We start from the raw sequence: 22,944 nt of genomic DNA, 5'->3' as shown, positions 1-22,944 counted from the left end.
GGTGAAAACTGTACAGTAGGTGGAGTAGGGTGAGGCATTATGTTTGGGAGTAATTCCCCTAATAGGAGGAATAAGGTGCAGGGCAAGGGCAGACATACTGTACCAACCATGCTTCGTGACTCTTCTACCAAGAACAATATTGGATGCTTTAACAGAGAAAACAGAGAAAAACATATTGAAAAAAAAGATGGGGGTTGTGTTTGGTATTATATTCTTGGTAAATTTAAATGTATCTATAAGGATTTTTTAGAGAAGGTGAGGCTATGTGTTTTTATTTTCCCTCTTTTAGGTGTCTATAATGTGGTTGGTTGCTTCCTAAAAAATAGTAGAGATAGTGTATGAGTGTTATTTCTGCACTAATATATTTTCAGCTAAACTTATTTGTTCGAAGTTGTAACAGCAGACACAGAATTGCTGAATACTGTATGATGATACACATGGAAACAACACCATGCTCTGGGTCATCCTGCTGCATTTCCAGATGGAGATACCGGAAGATGTGTTACAAAGCTTGGCATATGGAAACATTCATTTCACAGACTGGGTAAAGTGTGGATGCAGATACAGATCTCGGGTCATTATATGTGTACTTTCCCCTGAAAAATCACATGGAAAGACAAAATTATTCAAAATGACAGGACTTAACCCATGCTTTTTACAGAGCAAATATTAAATGAGTTAAAATTTAGATACATTTGGTTGATGTTTTAAAGACAAAGAAAATGAGGAACAGTGTTTTATGTAGCATGACATGGTCTTACTTATAATTACCATAGGCCTTGCAATATTTTCTGTGATTTAAAATAGTAACCCTTTTGTGGATTAGGAGAAATAGCTGTAGATACAATTTCTTAGGGGCTCAGCAACCAGTTTGGCTCTGTAAAGCATGGCTGTGCAATATATTGGTGTAGTAGAATTACTATCATTAAAAACTTTTGGGAAGAGCAATAGATATGCTGAATTTGTGCTCTGTGATGTTAGCTCATAGGATTTTGATTAGGCTCTATTATATGAATTACTGAAGCCTTCAGTTTGGAAGTATTTGGGCAACTCAGAATTGTATTCCTATTGCGGTGGTACAAAACCTAGGAGTGTAGTCAAATGCAAAGTGTATGTTCAGTATTAGATTTTGGCAGAATAAAGGTGTGCTGCAGGGGGTGGTAAGATTGGCAGCTAAGGCTTTAGGTAATGGCGGAGAGTGGTACTGGTGATTGTCAGATTGCAGGTAGAGAATTGTGAAGCACCCATTGAGGCAAAAGTAAACAGAGACCTTCAAATTTTCTAGAGAACAAGCTTTCTTGTTAGATGAACAAAGCAAATTTCCATCTTAAGTGATTCCTTCCTTTATTCATTCCTAGTTATAAACCTTTAAAGCTACCCTAAAAATTGCTACAATAGCTTAGAACAAAATTTTGTGTAAAACACCCACTTGGTAACAAGGTAGATTTCTGCATAAACTCCCACCTGAACATAAGGTAGCAATTTTCAGCTTAGCGTATGGTGAACACACCACAGTTTACAAAGAAAAAAATTGTTTGGAATGCCTATTTGACATGCTGTTTGTTTTAACTTGTATTCTGTTTCATTCAAGTTTCAATTCTGGTTGGTGCTGTAAGCTCTATTCAGGATACTGTACTCACATCACTGCTGGATACAGAGACAGTGACCACTCTTCTTGAAGCTAGACATATAGTTTGTATGACAGCCAGACATGCAGGGAAAATCTACAAAGTAATTATATTATTTATCTTGGTAATATTCTACTCAAGAAAGAAAAATAGCTGGACAAATAAATCAAACCTGTCAAACCACTTACACAGTAAAATATTATTTTTTGGTTTTACTACTGCTGCAAGTACCCAGAGACAATATGGATCATTGCTTGTCCAGAGTGAGCTACCAATTTCTCAGGTCTCCATCAAGAAGCACCTGAATGGTGTGTCTCGTCTCTTCCACTTCTCAGCACATGCTGTGTATTTATTCTGCTCAATAAAATTTGCAGACAGATACCTACTTTATCCAGAAGTGAGACTGGTATAGTCTATGGTAGGATATCTGTAATGTCTCAGTATTCCATTAGTCACAGACTGAACCCAAAGGCAGCACAATGTCCTAAGCAGGTGTGACCCTTTTAAGCAGATTTTATTCTGGTCCACTTGCCTAGCAGGCTACAGTGATGAGAGGAAGAACAAAGCTTTAAAATGTTTTTATTACTGGAATTTTAACCCAGACAAATGTAAACCTGCATGCTGCTCCTGTGAAATAATCTTTCGTGAGTTGAAATATAAAATATCCCACACACAATGTGCACTTTTTTTAGTCTTTATTTTTTGTGTAGTACATTACAAAAGTCTCTTTGTATGTGTTTTTTTTCTCCATTTAGATCTTTTTACGTTCATAGACTTGATTCTTGAACTGTTTATCAGATTTTTAAGCTTGATTTAGGGATGAAAGAAAGTAAACCTAGAATATCTGAGGTTAGGCCACCCAGTGTTCCTTTCTCACTCCATACTCTGTGATGTTTCCTGCTGAAAAATATTTCCCCATATTTTAAATATTTTCATATAAACAAATGGAAGGCTTGTTATATTTTATCTGCCAGATGGTGATGCATAACAAAATATATGTTCTTTTCTCCATGCAAGCAACCAATAGATCAGTGGGACTAACAAGCTGACAGAAACAGTCTTCATGACAACTATACCTATTGTGGGTGTTCCACAATTCTGAACTTGTTGGCCTTAAGACTTGGATGTAGGTTCACCCTCCAGAAAGAAAAAGACTTTAAACATACAGTCAAAGCTTTCCAAGTGCATTTAAAACTAACAATATTTATTTTAGAATTTCCAGTGTAAAGTCAGAATTTATTCTTCCTATTGGTATCTACCCCTCCTTTTTCAAATATGCCATTATTTTCCCTATCCTGAAGAAACCCTCGCTAGACCCCTCCCTACCTTCTAACCACCATCCTATCTCCCTTCTCCCATATGTTTCCAAACTTCTTGAGTGCCTTGCCTACAAAAGACTCACCGATTACCTGAGCACCAACTCTCTCCTTGACCCTCTCCAGTCTTGCTTTCGAGTCATTGGAGAGGGTCAAGGGTCGTCCACTGAAACAGCCCTTACTAAAGTGGCCAATGACCTCCGCAGGGTCCAAAGGCAATTTTTCCCTCCTCCCTCTCCTAGATCTTTCCTCTGCTATTGACACTGTTGATCACCCCCTTCTAATACAAATCATGCGCTCCATTGGTATCAGTGACACTGCTCTCTCTTGGTTTGCTTCCTATCTGTCTGACCGCTCCTTTCAAGTTTCTTTCAATGGTAACTCCTCCTCACCCACTCTCCTCCCTGTTGGTGTTCCCCAAGGGTCAGTCTTTGGACTGGTTCTCTTTTCTCTGTACACCTCTCTCGGTAGTCTCATATCCTCCTTTGGCTTACAGTACCATCTGTATGCTGATGACACTCAAATCTATCTGTCCACCCCTGACCTGTCTCCCTCAGTCCTGGATAAGGTCTCATGCTGCCTGTCAGCCATATCATCATGGATGACTGACAGATTTCTGAAACTCAACCTGGATAAAACAGAACTCATCATCATCCCCCCCTCAAATTCCAAATCTCCCCCTGACATTCCTACCTGTTAATAACACTGTTATTCGGCCCTCCCCTCAGGCAGGTTGTCTTGGTGTCACCTTTGACTCGGCCCTCTCATTTACCCCCCATATTCAGAACATTTCCAGGTCCTGTCACTTTCACCTGCGCAACATCTCCAAAATCCGCCCCTACCTGTCCCCTGAGACCACCAAACTCACGCTCTTATCATTTCTCGTCTGGACTACTGTAACATTCTTCTCGCTGGTATTCCACTAACCCGACTCTCTCCTCCACAATCTATTATGAATGCTGCAGCCAGACTCATCCATCCTTCCCTCAGTTCCTCTTCTGCTGCCTCTCTTTGTTGTTCTCTTTATTGGCTTCTATTTTACATGAGAATCAAATTCAAGCTCCTGTGCTTTGCCTTCATATCCCTACACAGTTCTTGTCCCAATTACCTTTCTGACCTGATAACTTATATTTGAAATTTAAATACCTTTCTGACCTGGTAAAAAAATACTTCCCTAGCCGCTCTCTTCCCCCCAACAATTACTTACCTCACTCATAACCTCATCACACACACGGATACAAGACTTTTCTAGAGCTGCCTCAACTCTGGATTGGTCTTCCTCATCCTATTCAGCTTATTCCTACTTTCTTCTCATTTAAAAGAGCACTCAATACCCTTTTTTTCAAAATTGCCTACCCGTCTTCCTAATAATAATAATAATATTCTGCGGCAAGAGAAAAATTGTTAAATGATCTTTTTATAAAGGGGGTGATATTTTAATTTACATTTAGGAACTTTGCTATTTACATGCTATTAGAAAGCAGTAGATAATTCATCTGACTAACAGCAAGCTCTAATTAAAATTTCAGTCAAGGGGGATAGACCTATAGAATAATTTGGCAAGTGCATCATTACAGGCAATCATAGAAATTATAAAGCAGCCTGCGCTATTGTGCCTGATTTATTAAAGCTCTCCAAGGCTGGAAAGTAAACACTTTCATCAGTAAAGCTGAGTGATCCAGCAAACCTGGAACGAATCTGGTCCTGGATTGAAAACATTTACTAACAAATAGCAAATGACTTTTAGGAAATCCATTTCAGGTTTGCTGGATCACCCAGCTTCACTAAAAAAGTAATACCTGTTCCAGCCTTGGAGAGCTTTAATATATCAGGCCTATTGTTGAAACATTCATAGTATTATGATATGTTCCTTATAGACAAAGGAAAATGTTGGCCTAGAAGAACAACGCTTTATAGGAAAAATAACAAATTAATCTACATATTATACATTGTATAACAATGATACTCGTGAGATTAGCCGGATATATCTTCTTTAATGAGTGGGAGGGTCACTCACATAACAGTTGCACAGGTTTCTTAGCTACAGATATTCTGCAGCAGTGTTTATTTTTAGACAATGTTCCTTTTGAAGCATGCATGAATGAAACATTCTTATATGAGGAAACGTCTATAGCATTGCCTGTGCAGAGCAGTAAACCATGGTATATACATCTGGCTCTGGACACCTGGGGACTTCATTCTGCCAAGGTCAAAGGAGGATCTCACTGGCTTTGGCAGCACACTTTAACTGAGGAATGCAAGGAACTGTTCGTAAATTCCATGATATTATTTTGCAGCCCAATTCTTACATATTTCCACTATGGCAGCAAGCAGAGAAAGTTCAGATATGAGGGAGCATTGTTTTCTCTACACCTTTTAACTTGTCTGTGAGGTACATTGATATACTTCATAAATAATTATATCCATACGGTTGGAATAATGTAAAAATCCTAATTTTAAGCCACATTTTTAGGATCTGCTGTATCAATATGTATTTCCACCCAAAACTGGGGCCTGCAACAGCGTTCAGTCATCTACTAGCTTTGGAAAAGAATTCAGAGCAATAGGATCTTGGCCACCTTCATCCGGTTCTTAGCACTCTGTTTCCGACTACTACATCACCACCATGTCTGTGACAAACTTTCCTTATGTCTCCAAAGAAAATTTAGGTTTAGTAGTTAATACTATTCAAATATTAGTTTAGCTTAACACTGAGAAATTGTTCACTCTGGATCTGTTGCTGTGTAAATTGACAAATTTGTAAAGCATTGTTTTTATTATTGTGTTGTACATATTATGTTAAATGCCGGATATTTGGTTTGTTCACCTAGTTTTTGTTTTTAAAGTCAAATAAATTAGGAACCCAATGAAACACAATACACATCATGCATGTCAACACACTGTAATGTAATGCACACTAACACTATTGTGTACCTTTATAATGTACGACTATATCAGAATCCAGGAAGCCACATATTCAGTGCACCTAAAATAACTGGAAGGTTCTTACTTTTTGATCCTTCATTATTATTATTATTACTTTTACAGTCTAAACATGTGTTAACTGGCTTCTTAAAATGTTCTGTGGCTCCTAAGTGGTAATGACCTAATCCTATTATCTTTTGTTACCATGTGGCCCAGAAGTGCCTGCACTGATTTAAAAGATTCAGAACGCTGCTCTCTAACACAGTGTAATTTTGTAATCAATATCAAGTAGTAAGATTGTTCACTGTTGTTAACTATGTAGTTGCATAGTACTTTTAGGAAAAACCAGAGCATTTTGAAGCAGTGCCAGAAATGGAAGTCATAGGTATAGCAGATTGGATCTACTTCACAGGGAATCAAGCCTAAATGCAGATCACTCTATTTAAGTACACTGGAGTCAGAAATATGTATCCATCCAGTATTTTGTTTTAAAGAAAATCTTTGAAGTTATTTCCAAAGTTCCTAAGTAAATACGTAACACGTAATGGTCAGTTGGTGATGTTATTGGCATTTGTTTGCTTAGAAAGGTTCATGAACCAGCTGTAGCCCTTGGCAAAATGTTTGTGTTTAGATGATGTGTATACTGCAGCAGTTTAACACTTTCAGTTACAGGTGAATTGCAATAATACTAAGGGCTACATGTGTCTCTTGAGCCACTGGTTATAGTAGAGTTACTGTAAGTGGACAAAATAGGAAACTCTGGATAGCATTCTCTTTCTAGTTGTTGATTAAATTCTATCTAAAACTTCCATTTTTTTAAAGTTTTTTTCACATCTTTGAAATTGAAATTTAATTTACTTCTTTTTTTTATTCTTAATGCAGCTTTGAAGCTGGATTTCTTATGCGCTCATGCTGGAAAGTGCTGGGGGGTAAAAGAAGGAATGTGCTGTTGATCTACATGGCAGTGGGCAGACATAGGTGTGGTTATTTACTCATAGCGCTTTTAAGGATGTCAACTTGCAAGCAGCTACAGCAGCAGTGATTGTATTGCAGAAGAAGGAGTGTTGTCACCCCATCAAAGGAAGTTCATATGGTTGTTGTACTTGCAGGTATCCACAGATCCACAGATATTTACAGAGAGAGCCAGCCAGTCTCTCTGATATGAGCTACCAACATCACATAGGTATTTTAATATTTTGACCATACTTGTACTTTACGGTGAAACTGTGTAACGTTTATGAAGGTGTGACACTTGAGTGAAATGTCTCCAGGGTGAATCATCTTTCATTATCTATTGCTACAAAGCTGAAACATGTTTTTGCTAGATTATTATGTGGCTGGCATATGCCACCCAACCAAAATATAAAAGCTTGAGTCAACTGTTAAATACGTCAAACAGCTCTGCAAAGAAAAATATATATTAAGAGCCAATTTGAACTTCAGCTAAAAATGTTTGTGTTTTTATGTGTATTTTTTTAATATATTAGGTGTTTTCCCCTAATACAGGTGGGGTTTGTTTTGCATGTTTTTTAAAGAATGCATTTAAGAATGCATTTCCAAGACTACACAAAAAATAACTCACATAAAGATTGCATTTTCCTACCACTATAATTGTAGAGGTAGACAAGGAAGGGGCCAAGAAATGTTTTTTTTTTTGGAAAAGTATAATGTATTGTATTAATACATACACAAATATAACAAGTGCTAGGTAAGTCACAAAACAAAATAAAGGGTTCCACGCAGGGAAACAAAAGGGGAAGGTCCACCTCATACAGTAACGGGGTTAATGACCAAAGTGCTATACACAAATTCTCCTTATTAATCAGCATCTCAAAGAAAAGGAAGCAAATGCCTCTACTATGCCCGATGCGTTTCGCCTATTGGCTTCCTCAGGGGTACTTATAAAGAGAGCAATCGGCTGATATTGGAGCTGGTGAAGTACTTTGATTTAGGAGATTTCAGTGGTAGGCACCAAATTGATAAAGAGTAATAAAAATCTGTAAGAAATAGCTGGAGACATCAAGGATAATATAGAGTGTCTGCAGTAGAAAACTGATGCAGCCAGTTTTCTCCTGCAGACAGCATTGGAGAGCTTTAATAAAACAGGGTTAGAGTGTTTGGGGAGTTGAATGTGTATGGGCCTTTTTAAATAGGGTTTCATATGGCTGTATACATTCATGTTCTCACACTTTATATTATCCTGATTGCCCTGACAGCTGTTGACCTCAACTTCTTCTCTCCCCTGGAGAAGGATCAAGCCTGTGTACTATGCCATTTTTTACTTTTATTGTATGAAGCCTGTTTAATATTGCACAAGATCTATTTCTCCTATCTCTTTTTTCTGTTTCCAAGGTCTATACATAACTTTTCCTTGTACTTTTGGTAGGAGAGCAGCGCGCATCCTTAGCACTGCATTTACATAGGGAACTGTACACTGCAGACTAAGGAATTTTTTTTTAATTTTTTTCTCCATAATGTCATTTCAAACATGTTAGACATAGGAAGGTATGCTTTTTTGCTCATTATGAAAACCTCAAACATTGCAATAAATTATTGTTAAAATTAAAGGTCTAATAGAATAATATTTTAGAAAAAAATGTTTCCCTCATAGCTCTCTTTATGTGACAATGTTTTTCTTATCCGATGCCATGTTGAGGGATCTGTGTGTAAGAACAGGCACTGATAGTTGGTAAATGGCTCAGTATAATACTATACAAACCACAATGGAAAAACCTTAGCATTTAACAAGATCAACAGTTTTATGATTGAATTCAGTAAAATAGGTGTGATGAAAAATAAGGTTAGCGATTGCAAATATGTGCGACTTTCCAGAGTTCCTGCAGGAGTAGGAAACCTGCTTGTATGTTCTTGTTTCTTGGATCATTGCCTTTACCCTCAGTATAGTTTAACAGAACATTGCAGGCCATTTTCCCCAGTAGATAGGAATGCACAAATGATAAGGTAATGAGGATATCACACAATGTAGGTTATTTGATTAATATTAAAACATTTTTTCATGAGCTTTGAGTCAGAAATAGATCTCTCATGTAGTATACATTGAGCCTTTTTTATAAGGGACATTTTTATTTTAATGCATGAAGCACAACAAAATCAGTATTCTCCCCAGATTTTTTTTTAATCTGGGTGGGAAGAAGTTGGAGGTGAGTGGTGTTCCTTGTATTGTGACCCAACTTTTCAGTAACCACCCAAAAACTACCAGGTGGTTACTGAAAAATGCCGGGTAGTGCCGGGATAAAAGGAGCCTGCAGAGAAAACTGAAAAGTATGTAGTGATTTGACTAGGTCACAATAATAGGGTTATTTTTCCTTTACTTTGAGATTCCGAGACTTGCTGAATTATGGTAGTCTGCCTCAAAACAAATGCTAAATTGAAGGCATTACTTAATGACCCATCCCTAAATTACCTGACTAACCTGACTTTAAACAGGAAAAAGGCAACAGCAAAATACTTAAAAAAAAAAAAAAAAAAAAAAAAAATTGTTGGTGGGGGTAGAAAAAAAAACCTCTGTAGGCAAGGTCCATTGAGGTATATGCACATATCTGCAAGGGCTCTATTAATCCTCCTGTCATAACCACATACTATACCATTCTGATGGTAAAATATCTCATTCTGGTGAGCAAATATCTCACTCTTTCCAGATAAGCCCAGCCCCAAACAGAAAGAAACTGGGTGATGAAAACAGGGTGTTGTCACCCTAAAAAAAGTGTCCACGCACAGACTTTTATGGCAAGAGCACCAAGTGATCTGTTTATTGCAAACTGTGAATTTAAACATATATAAAATTACATACGTATATGTTATAGATGATGTGAGAGATTGAAGTGAACCATAGTCTGAACATGCAATAAAACCACAAATAGGCCCTCATTTATTTTGGGTAAGCAATGGAGAGAAATTTACTTAAAGGTTCACTGACATCTTAGCTATTTATCAAGCAGATTAGATCTTGGTGGGCTGGTAGCCCTGCGACGTGAACCAGCAGCAGATGTTTCTGGAGTGTTAGGAACTGCTCAAACCTCACCATAGTGATCTTTGAGAATTAAGAACTTTAATGAAAAAGTTTAGTATTGAGTGATATAGAATAACAGAAAAAAAGAGATTGAAATATCATTGGACAGACCATTACGTAACGGTTTTTCCATGTAAACAAAGCATGAAAAGAAAAGAGAATCATGGAATGTTTCAGGAGATACAGAAGGGGAAAGGGAATTTCAGTTCCAGTGAAAATGAATAACTTTAAAGCAGATAAAGTCAGTCTATTACAGCTTGTTAATATAATGGTAAAAGCTTGTTGTGCATAGTCTAGGCACACATTTGGTTTAGATCTACTTTACATTGTGCTAATATATCCCCGTTAGACAGCTAAACATTGCATTTTAAAGCTCATCCCAAGCTATCCCCCTCATCAAGCACAGTCCATTAGTTGTTATAGTTTGCCTAAATCATAATGTTGCAGAAATCTAATTATGTCATAACTCCGAGCTGATTTCTTTGGAAAGTCCTATAAAAAAAGAGGTAGAGAGATCTATGGATGGGGACAGTGGAGTTAATATTATTATTATTATTATTGACTATTATTTATATAGTGCCGACATATTTTGCTGTGCTTTGCAAAGTCATATCTCTAGTTCTTTTCTCCTCTGACACTAAGCTAAACTTATCCATCAAAAATACCACTGCTCAGTCTTGAACCTAAAACTTTGAACATAAAAGGCAGACCCATTACCTATTGCACCAGACTGCTCTAGATAACATCTCTGAGATTTGATGATTTTAAGAAAGGAAAGGAAGTAACTGGAAAGGGAGCACTATGGACAGCACGGATCAGTGGGAGAGGCCTTGCTGATGCTTGTAGTCCATCACACAGCAGATGAGGTGCTCTCATAATGCCAACTCTAGCTTTTTATGCTGCTTGTGTGGAAGGTTAACTAGGCAGAGACTGGGACTTTTCCCTTTCATGACAGTAGAAAACTTCTACAAGCGTGGAAGAAAAATAGTAAGGCTGGAGTATAGGTCCTCTTTAACCAGCATTATGACGTTTATTTACTAGTAACCAGTGACACTAATGGTCAGAATGAGTGCCTCTGAATGGAGCTCGCAAAATTTACTATCTGTACACAGAAATAAATAACTAGAATGAGTATAGTTGTATGTAATATAGTATTTATATTTTGATATTTATGAGCCGGTCTTCAAAGTCCTAGGTAAACAAATTTAGGCCAGTACCTTAGAGATGGAATTCCACCATGACATCAGCCGGATGGTGACTCATTGTGAGAAAATGACTGTCTAACCACCTCTGGACAATAAACTCCAGTGATATATATATATATATATAAATATATATATATATATATACAGTTCTGCCCTCAGACATCTGTGGGATAGATGGCTAAATGTCCTTGTAAATTATGTTGACCCATCTAATGAGATTGTTACTGATGACCTGCCCAGATGTGTGTGGTTGGCTGACCTCATATCTCATGTCTATTACCACAATATTAGTGTTTGGATTAAACTGTTATATATGAATCCCGCATTTGCCTATGTTCACTTATTTGCAAGCCAAATATTACCACATTCTCATTGTTCCCTTCTAAATAATGATTGAATTTAATAAAATTGACATAATATGGCCTTAGATGGTTATTTAATGCCTTCCCAAAAGCCATATTAAAGTTTTAGGGACAGATGACCTTTACGTGTATGTATTGTGTGCTTCACCACTGTTAGGATGTATGTAAAGTATATGTATCACCTAACCCGCTCTATGTTTATTGGATAGACGCAGTCTTAGATATTTAGGATTTAGCAAAGGTGTACTAAGGGTATTGAAGTGTTAGGCTAAACATGTCTCTTGAGTTTTTTGCTGTATAGACTACATAATTTAGTAATGTATGCAGTCCATCAGTAACAGAGGATCCACTGATCCAAATGGGCCTCATATGCCCATGTTCCTTTTAACCTAGCAAATTCTGTAAATCTGCCTGTGAAATAAAAGAGATATGCCCTGCTCGACGTTTTGTTTCTGGTGTTTGCTATTTATGTAGTAATGAAAAAACTATAAAACAGATTAAATACTATGAAGCAAAGATTTCCTGTGATATCAGCCAGTGGGACAACACATGTGGCAACACTCACCCCCTGTAAAAACAAAATTGAAACAAAAGGAAGCTGGAATGAATTGAAGGGTGGGCACTTATGTGACTGGGTCCAGGAAGTTGTTTTATGTAAATTCATAAATCATTGAATTTATTTTGGCAGTACTTGCTTTTAATGGAATTTTAACCACCTGTGAGAAAAAAAAGTCACTTTAAGTTTCATTTATTCAGAATACCAGGCTATGCAATTTACAGTGCCTGAGGCTTTAACCCCTGCGTGATATATAGATTATGTAAACACGCTCACATAAACTTCATTTTTCCTGTAATTTATCGTAACTTTTTTTTGTAAACAATCCTATTATTTAAAAAAAAAATGCCATAAGCATGACTAATGTGTTAGAAGAAAAAAAAAAGGGTGACAGTGTTAATGCAAATGTATTTATCATCTGTTGTGATCTGTGGCTTTTTTCTAGCTCTATTTTCAAATATTTTTTAAATAAAACCCTCCACATGTGTTCATTCATGTCATTAGGCAGATTCTCAATAAGCATGAGGAAAGTGATACAAAGTTTCTATATAAAAGTGCTAATATTTTTTTCCTAAATGTATTAGGCACTGATCACTGAGAATTCTAACAGCTGTAATATATTGTACCTTTTGTGCAAGATGGCTAAATGTTTTATAAAGCTTTTATTTTAACCAGAGTATATGTTCCTGTAAAAAAAAAAGAAAGCAAATGGTTTCTTGGTTGCTGGGCTGTGTAATTCACATTAACACAGAGAAGGATAGTTTCCAAAGAGCAGAGCTCCCTGTGGGCCCTAAGATTTATGAAAGGAAAGGTGCTCCTTAAATGGTCATAACTGTTTGTGTGATTGGCTATGGAAGTATAAATGAAGCCCAGGCAGGGTGACCTGCTTGTGTCTATGGAGAGATGTGGAATAGCAGCTGAAAGGGGGAGGACCTGCCTTCCCACTGAGCTTTCCAAGTAGACAAAGAACAGCACTGGCAACCAAATAAGGAATTCTCAGCGCAGCCTTTTCAGAATACGAGTTATTTTGGGGGATTTCAAGAAAGTTAGAGCACGGACGGCTTGTGTAACTCAGGGATTTCTTTCCAGGCATGAGAGTAAACAGCAAAAGCAAAAACACCCTTCTTATGATCTCTTGTTTTATCCCCTCTGTCTGCAAAAAACATGTTTGTTCTTTTACTTTAAGCCTTAAAGCCTGATGCCCTGTCTTGTAAATCTAAGCATATTTCAGTGATTAAGCCTTAAATATCACTTGAAAAGCTTCACGCAACCCTACAGACTAAAATACTGAGGACAGAGGTCAGTTTTATTCTGACTTAAGGATAGGTGACCGTGAAAGGGTTAATGTATGATGAATAATACAAATTGTATTAATATATCTGTACTAAGCACATTGAGGAAAGGTGAAACCATTCCCTGCCATTTGCTGTTATAGAAAACACACAAACTACAATCTTGTGGTATTGTCTTGTGTATTTAACAAAGAATCTACACAACCATGTTCAGTGTGTTGGCTTTAAAGTGACCCTGTCACCATTTTAAATATTGTGGATGTCTTACACAGGAACTTTTTCTTTGCAAATGGTTAAAAAAAAATCACCTTTTAAGAGCGTAATAAAACCATAAATACCCTTTAAAAGCAACTTAGCTGGCATTTAGAAAACATTGCCAATTTGGTCTATGGGCCTGATTTATTAAAGCTGGAGAGGAAACACTTTCATCAGTGAAGCTGGGTGATCCAGTAAACCTGAAATGGATTCTGGTTCAGAATTCAAAACATTTGCTAGCAAATGATTTTGAAGAAATTCATTCTAGGTATGCTGGATTACCCAGCTTCACTGCTGAAAGTGTATCCTCTCCAGCCTTGTAGAGCTTTAATAGATCAGACCCTATGGAATTAGTATGGAGAAGTCTACCACCCATGACACACCGCATGGAGCTTCTCAGCACTACTCAAAAGCACCTGCAAAAATAAGACTTTTTAAACACTCTCATTTGTGTCAATGATCATTGAGCTTGTTCCTGCACATTTTCTAAGCATTTGTTTAATCACCTGTCTAAAGAAGCCTCAAGGGGTTAGAACCACTGGCGGAATCTTATTGCCTATTTCTGGCTCAAGACATTTCAGCACAGTCCAGGAAGGCTTATCTTCTCATGACATACTTCTATTCTTAGCTGACCTTAAAGGGGGTACAAGGGGTTATACATATAAACACTTACCAACCATATAGAAAAGCTCAACAAAACCTGATGCAGTTCAGTTTTTGTCTGTGTAAATATGTTAAACATTACATCATGCTCTCATCATCTATATGGAAATAGTAGAATCATTCTTACTTAGGTTATTTACTAGAGAACGTGTGGTACTGAACAGGTTTTGAGCACTGATGACAAACACCACTAGTGACGCATAGACACAGCTATTGTGCCAGAGTACACATCACACACATCTATAGTGTAGCTGAGCAAACAGCAATGGGTGTGGGTACTGTTGAAAGAAGGAGGTATATATGGCATGCAGTGACAGAGAGCTTTATTTTTAACATAATATTATGCATATGTACATACATAGGAATTAGATATCTCAAAGCTTGTTTTGTGTTTTGTATAATAAAATTGTATAGCATTACATATGTTATTATGCATAACTTACAACTTGTATGAGCTGTTACATGTCTTATAGTATAACATGTGTTATAGTGTAATCATATTTGTTACAGTATATGTGTAATTAGGTTTGAGTCAGACACCATGTTGCCTTAGGCATATGTAAATGATGCTACACAAGATTTCCTTTTTTTATGCATGCTTGTATCAATTGATTGGGTTTGTTACATGCTTTATTAGCAAAGCAATCAGATGCCTGCGGAGTAAAGGTGCGTACACACTTCCAATTTTTATCGTTCCAATCGAACGACGAACGATCGATTGGGCAAAAAATCGTTGGTAAAAAAGTAACCAACGACGCCGACGAACGAGGAAAGTCGCTGGAAACGAACGACCGGACCGACGGATCGGATTGGACGACGATCGTTGAACATCGTTCGTGTGTACGGTCGTTCGTTGATCGTCCATGGTCAGAGCATGCGTGATGAACGAACGTCCGTTCACTTTCCTGTCGTGCACATAGTTCCTCTATCGCTCAAACGATCGTATCTATTGTGTGTACAATATCTACGAACGATCGTGTCGTTAACTCTATGTGCAGGATCGGTGCTATACGATCGTTCATATATATCGTGCATGAACGTTCGTCGTTCGTTTTCCAACGATAATAATTGGAAGTGTGTACGTAGCTTAAAGCTAACTACACGTCAGATGATTTCCATCTAAGATAAACAGTCATATTTCACATGTATAGCAATCCCCTGGCATCATTCTTCAATGCACCCTGGCAGATTGATAAACAACAATCAGAATGACCACTATGCTTTTTTATGGAGAAGAGCACAATACGGTGCCACTTTCTCGTCCTCCCCCCTCCCTTCTTTATGGAACAGAAAGGTGATGTGTGCACAGCTCTCAGTCATTCATCTGTCTCTAGAAATGATCACGAAAGATTGTTTCTGGCAACAGTTATCTGACGTCTATTCTGACGTCTGTACAGGGCTTAATATATATTCTGGTTTGTTGCAGACATTAGACCCAGTGCTTTGTGCTTTACATAGAGAGCATTGAGAATGCTGCAAAGCAATCTGTGCATATCTGTGAGTTACATTTTTTGTGAAGACACAGGTGATTCTTTATGGTGTTTTTGCTGTCCTATTGTGAGTGTGCTAACTTTGGCACAGCCTTGAGTCAGAAGCAGCTGGGGACATGCATCTTAGGGGTAGAGGGTAAAATATACATATACAAATAATGCATGCAAAAAAATTTTTTAATGTAAAAAGAGTGCAAACTTTAAAAAACTGAACCTATATTAACCTTAAAATTAAATGTAAGTTATTGTTTTATACCAGTGCTTACAGAAAGTTTGTTGTGATAATCTCTCCTGCTATAAATGCTGCTTTCCATCTGTCAGAACCTCTTTTTACTGTATATGTTTGCTGAGCCACAGATGTACATATACGTGCACAGTTTTAGCATGCTTTCTTTTATTCAATTGATTAAAAATGAAAGAGAACTGTTTTTCAACATACTAGGCATACATTGGCCTCAACTACAGTCCCTAAAATCACCAAAGGGCTGCAATTGATTTTCAGTATATGTAATTCTACAAAAGACTATGGACATTGTACATTAGATGGTCAGAGATTGTGGATATGTTACACATATAGCTGAAGGAGAGACCGAAGACATGCTGCAGAACCGTGTCAAGGATTGGAAACGTTATAGGAAACAGCTAAAGATTACTTCTATTTCAGTTCCTTTACACGCTTGCCTCCACTACTGACAGCTGGGGTCTGAGGGCCGCAACTAGTACTAAAAGGGCTGCTGGTGGAGCACCGAATGATTAGAAAGTGAAAGAATAATGAAAGAAAGTTGTTTTAAACTGTGATAATTGCAAGCTTTGAATAACTTGATTTATATGTTTAAACTTTAAGGCATAGGAGACCTTCAAATGTAGTTGAAGACCAAAAAATAGGCACCCTCGTAAAAGCAGTTCACAAATACAAAAATAAAAAGATAAGAATATTCTGATTCCCATTTACAAAAGTTTAAGAGCCATACATATCAAGTTATTGAAAAGCTGTGCACATATGTGAGTCCCTTAAGTCCCTTATTAGTAAACTGTAATAAAAGTAATACAAATCTTTGACTTTTGGAGATGCTAATTGTTTCTCTGGAAACATCCATATGGAAATTTTATACTGAGAACCTAGGCCAGGACCTCACATGATTATTATTAATAACAGGATTTATATACCGGCAACATGTTACGCAGCACTGTGTCTGATGTTTTAAAGCATAACTTTACATGACCAGTTTTAATGATGGAAGCAAAGCACTCATTTCTCCTCCTGCCGGCGTCTAAGTACAAGGTGCTAAAAAAAGATCATTATTTGACTCAGGAATGCATGAACAGTAACCATTCTCTGAGCGGCCAGACCCCCAGCCAGATAGGACACTGCTGAGTAATAGGCTAAATGTGGAGATTTAAACCATCTGAAAAAATGAAGTGTCAGAATTATTTCAAAACCGTGTAAAAGCTTTCTTACTTTCTAGTTCATCATGTGGGTTTGAAGTACCTATTAGACTTTTACACAATCCTATTTGATATCATGATAAAACACTACATCATCCAAATTCTTGATCACTTCCTTTATCAGATTCTACATATTCATTTGAGGATTTAATTTAAATATATCATCCAAATATCAGATGCCTAATATTTAGGTTTCGGTAGTTTAAAGTGAACCTTCACAGTTCACTTATCCATTTTGCCTCCCCTGGCAGTGTTGCTGCGCTCTGCAGTGTTTACTTTGTTTGGGTAACATTTTTCTGTGGTGCCCATAGTAGATTCATATATTTTTATTAAACCACCTCCTTCATGTCTCTAACCACAAAATGGAGGTGAGTAGGTACTTGGGAGGATGAAAAGTTCTTTATCCAGTTATCCAGTGCTTATTAACAAATAGATCAGCATATCTAGGAACATCTGACATTACATGCAACTATTGACCTTTAGGCTAGGTTCAGACTTGTCTTAGGGTCAAGCACTGGATCACTTGTATCACAGGACTGGTTCTAAGAAGTTTAATGATAACTTTCTGTCCAGATGCATCTAGTAGCCTGCTTAGTTCCCTTGTGACCTGGTAGTTTTCACAAATATATATAAACTCTGTAGGATATTAATGACTGTTCAACCTATGGCATCCCTATATATCGAACATATCAGTATTGCATTACAGTTTCCACAAATGCATGAAAATTTGTTTTATGCACATTAAGTAATCATAAAATACTTTTGCTCTTTAATAGCAGCATAACCAATGTTGTATTGGCTCAAAATCATCTCATTCATAAAGTTGTAACCTATCATAATAACCAGAGCAACTTTTAATTGTAATTTACTTGCACAGACTTTCAGAGATATGATGAGTATATACTACTGGCATAGGTATATTAGTAGAGATTTGTAATCATTACATTTGATATGGGTAGGCTCAGCCAAATAGTGAGATTGTACTTTTAAAATGTCAGCCTAAATTTTGTTTTGTAACTGCGTTTATCATCAGGCTGTCCTAGCCTATTTACTAAAGATTCAGCCGATCAGTGGGTTTATGATGTGCCTGGAGATTGGAATGCACGCTCAACTCTCTAGTCTAATATATCTGCCCTTTCTGCTATTTGCCCTGGTTAGTCTATGTAAATCTCAATTACTTTGAAGCCAGAAAATATTTCAGATGGGAAATATTAAAATTCTTTAGATCAAAAAGTGAGGGTAATACAGAGATGGTTTACAGTGTACATAACAATTTTCTTTGGTCATATTCTATATATATATATATATATATATATATATATATATATGTGGAGTTAGGAACTGTCAGGTGATGTTAGGAACTGTCATTCATGATGTATTAGATGCCTGGGTGTGAATAATGGATTTGCAGAGCATTACGCACCAAGAATAAAAAGTCAATCATTACATGGTGCATAGTGTAAGGGTGAAATTTTAATTTTAAACTCTTGTTCTTTTCCATTTTCCTTATAATTTAACATTGAAGAGCTTGTATAGCACTGTGAAGGAGCCACGTAGAAAAGGCAGTCATTGCATTTTTTTTTACAATTATGATAGTTTTTTTTTTTTTTTTTTTTTTGAAAAACCTCTGTCCTTTATTCCTTCATACTTGTCTCTTTTTTGTCTAATACAACGGGTGGATCATGATCTACCGGTAGATCACAAAGGCAACGCGAGTAGATTGCAGAGGATAGATCGCACAGGATATATTGAGTCCAAGTTTTTATTGTTGGTAGATCATTTTGACTTGGTCATTTTAAAAGTAGCTCGCAAGCCAAAAAAGTGTGGGCACCCCTGGTCTAATACATAGACATTTTTTAAAGTACTTTTTAAATACCAGAGGTTCATTCATGCATGAGTCTTTGATGCAGTAAATGACTGGATTTGTTATATTATGAGTGTAACATAGGATTAGAAAGTTGAGGTGAAAGTAACTTCATTCAGATTTTATTCTTGTACTCTTTTTTAGTGCCTGCCTGTATCCTACACCTGTGCTCTCCCCTTTTTCTTCTCAAAAGATGGGGAGGTATAGGCATTCTATAACCTGGGCCACCATTACTATTATTGTAATTTCAGGACTGAAAGTGTTGTTATTCGTTGCAGCTCTTGTTAGGAAAATCTCTCCTGCTCACTGAGCAACAATAGTCTTTTTATTTTCTAGGGAGTCACAAAATTCAGAAAATATAATACAATATAAACCTCTGTCCATGAGGTATTTAGTTGATATAGCCTACAGTAAAAACTCTCCTGCGAATAAAAAGAGATATGTTTGTATTTACAGGTACCATGGAGAAGTACACAAGCACAACATTATTAACTTGGAATGACACATACCTTTCATACTGAACATATTATTTTTATTATATTGACATTTCCTTGATTAATAACTACCATGTAACTACCAATAACTACCCTTTGTATACAGACTTTACACCATGATACAGCCAGCAAATAAAAACATACAGGTATATAATAAAAACAATACATCCATGCCCTGTTCTGTAAGAATATGTAGGTTCCTATTGATGGCCTCCCTTTTGGAAAGCATAGTTGCTTGACTGTCAAAATAATCCAAAGATTTTAGTAATTTTTAAGGCACTAACCCAATATATGTTATAAAGGATCTGACCTATCATAGTGATTTCTGTGTTTCAAGACTGCTTAATTATGCAGGCACATACGTCAGAACAAGAATTTGTATCACTGTATATGTAGCTGCTATGTTTGATTATTTCAATGAGTACAATCATAAGATAAACTTTGCTGTGCCACCATCATCCATCACATTTAAACATTGCTTTATAGTTTTGTTAAATTTCAGTCATACACTCCCAAGAATCTGTGAAAATTGGAAGAGCTATTTTCCCCTGAGATAAGTCAGCCAGGGGTGTATGCAGAAGTGATTATGAATATTTATGAAATGTCTTAAGCTCTTCGGGGCAGGGTCCTCTCCTCCTGTATCACTGTCTGTATTAGTCCGTCATTTGCAATCCCTATTTAATGTACAGCGCTGCGTAATATGTTGGCGCTATATAAATCCTGTTTAATAATAATATTAATAATAATGTCTTCAAAAAAGATAATTTAGTGGTTGTATTTTGAAACATTTTTTCCTATCTCTTCTTACTAGCCATTTCAGATGACCAATGTGTTCTCTCATGATTGGTTGATCAGGGGATGTCTGCAAAAGCATGAATGTCTTCATCTGTGTATTATAATTTTCCAGTCTAAATGATAATAGTTAAATTGGCTGATGTTTATCTCTTATCTATATGTATCTAAGTTAGAAAACTGTTTGAATCACTTTGATCTTCTGTTTAAATCAATTCATGTTCACCATTTTACATACCCATACATTAGATGTTTGCCAATACCTACAAATTTTATTAGATGGTTAGGAAGTGAGAGTACATACGGTAGTAGGTGTATTAGGTCCAGGGGAAATGAGAGCCACATGAGTATCCAATGTGTTCTGAGCAATACCAATTCCCCTTTATCAGGGTATATAGTTGCAGATTAAAGGACTTGGTAGCACACTGGACCAGAATTAAATGATTTTATACCTCATTCAGGGTGCTGGTCACACTCCCGTACCCCGTAGGGAAGGAGGGTCGATGGACCCTTGTAATATTTTGGCTATGCCTGTAAATCTAACTATGGTAGGTAAAAATCAACTGGACCTTTTATGCTTAGTTGATGCTGTCACGTCATGACTGTTTGTCCTGCATATCTACAAATTGTTCCTTATTCTCAGGCCCAATGCTCCACTAACACTTTAATCTCTTTATTTTAATAGATAAAGATAGAGAACAGACACATATATCCAATGAGAGATTAATTAAATTGGATATAAAGTCATGTATTTCAGACTAAGAAGAATAAAGATCTTTCACTGCTGGCAGAGTTGCAGGAGAAACAATGTAACTAATAGTAACTAAAATAGCCATAATGAATTATCAGTGGTGGATATCAATCACGGGATTTCATTTTACCTGGTCCCAATTATATGATGCTGCGTTAACATCCACAATATAAGATGGACAGCTTCTGCTGCATGCAGATGCATCTTTTACATGTGATAATGACCTTCTCAGTTTTGTTAATTACTGTCATCTTCACATGAAATAAACTTCAATTTCCAGTTGTTTTATCAGCACAATCTTTATCTTTCCTGAAAAATAATAACATTTTATTGTTGTCATAGAGTTGTGACTCAATAGTTTATATAAACTCCAAGTAGGAGGATGACATATACTATTGTGTTAAAATAGATCAAGCGATGACTTCAGCTGTGGTTTTTCCTTGAACCTTTATGTCATGGGAGCAGGGGTCTTCTTCACTGCCTAGAAACATGTGACTCCCTTATAGGCACCGGCACTCCTCTATTTATATCACATTTATGGAATACAGTCTGGTCATATTATGTTTCAGTACTTTCTTTAAATGAGTACAATGAGCTGTATTATAAATGTTATGTTAGCAATGATGATGACTTGTGGTATCTCTGGCAAACATATCAGGGTCTAATGAAGAACAAGCCGTATCAGTGCACAGAGCTGCCATGTTCAATGAATCCTAAAATAATGCGTTTGGTATTTGGTATTATTTGTGCTAACACCACAGATTAACATTGCAATAGGATTTACTGACAATGAGTGCGCAGTAGCCAGTCCACTAAGGAAACTTGTCAGTATTAGCAGACCAGGAAGAGTAGGACAAGAACAGTGAAACCATAAGACAAGTGCAATATAATGTCACATGTCTATTATTGAGTTATAGGCTAATTCCAACAGATTATCAAACTACAGTAGCTGTGGACAGAATTAATAATTTTAGCATTTTCATGTCTGTAAAATGCACTCAGTGTTGCCTTTCGAGGGGTTGACCTTGTTATTTGTTTGATCCACTCTATAAATATGTTGTAAGATAAGCAGTCTTTGAGGGTGACATATAGTTATTGTAATAAATATTCTACGGATTATACAAGTGGCCGAGCCTGAACAGCTTGAATGTAAACCACATACTCTATACACTTTTTTTATTGCTACTGTATGCTGAGAATTGCATGTCATTTATTTGGAAAGACAAAAACAATTAGCTTCACATTTAACTCACATTTACTTTTAATATGAAAAGGTATTTTTCATACTTAGCCCAACAATCTCATACTTTTTGTACATACCTTTTCCAGACACTGAAACACATCTGAGCAGAAATATTTCAGTTTGGTCTATAATATTAATCAACTCCATAAATTTGCCCTGCATAAAGACAACATTTGTCTTGCACTGATATTTGCAAGGGACACATACTTTTAGATTGTTACATATTCACATACAAAGTAACTGGAATAGTGGATCCCTGGGTATAACTTCTATCAATGTACATCACATGGATTGCCTAATTTGGGATTTATGCCTTGCAGCTCATGGGATGTTTTTGGTTATAGATTTACATTGGTCTCTACAGTTTCATCCGCAATCCAATATGCAGGGAATACAATGGCTTTTAATATAAAAGGGCTGCAAGTTGTTTATAAGTGGGTGGGGGGGAAAACACAGCCTGTTAAAGCCGGACGTGTGACACATTCAGCCATTGCTTCATCAGCTTGTGTAAGGGTAAATCAGATAATGATAGAAAGCAATGGAAATACTCATTGTTGCATGCTGAAATTTCCCAGTTCCAGTAGACCAAGATCTATTTTGGTCGGTCCTTTCATCCCACAAAGTTTTATTTT

The 22,944-nt window shown here is 36.7% G+C and overlaps 1 protein-coding gene across 4 annotated transcripts in view; it reads left to right on the top strand.

The window, feature by feature from the left end:
* The window catches only part of PALLD (palladin, cytoskeletal associated protein), a 200,237-nt gene that overhangs the window by 115,977 nt on the left and 61,316 nt on the right, over nucleotides 1–22,944 (top strand). The window lies entirely within an intron of this gene.

The sequence above is a fragment of the Pyxicephalus adspersus genome, chromosome 3 (assembly GCF_032062135.1).
Source record: "Pyxicephalus adspersus chromosome 3, UCB_Pads_2.0, whole genome shotgun sequence".
NCBI lineage: Eukaryota > Metazoa > Chordata > Amphibia > Anura > Pyxicephalidae > Pyxicephalus > Pyxicephalus adspersus.
The sequence above is the reverse complement of the archived record's forward strand: the minus strand, read 5'-3'. Positions and strand labels throughout refer to the sequence as shown.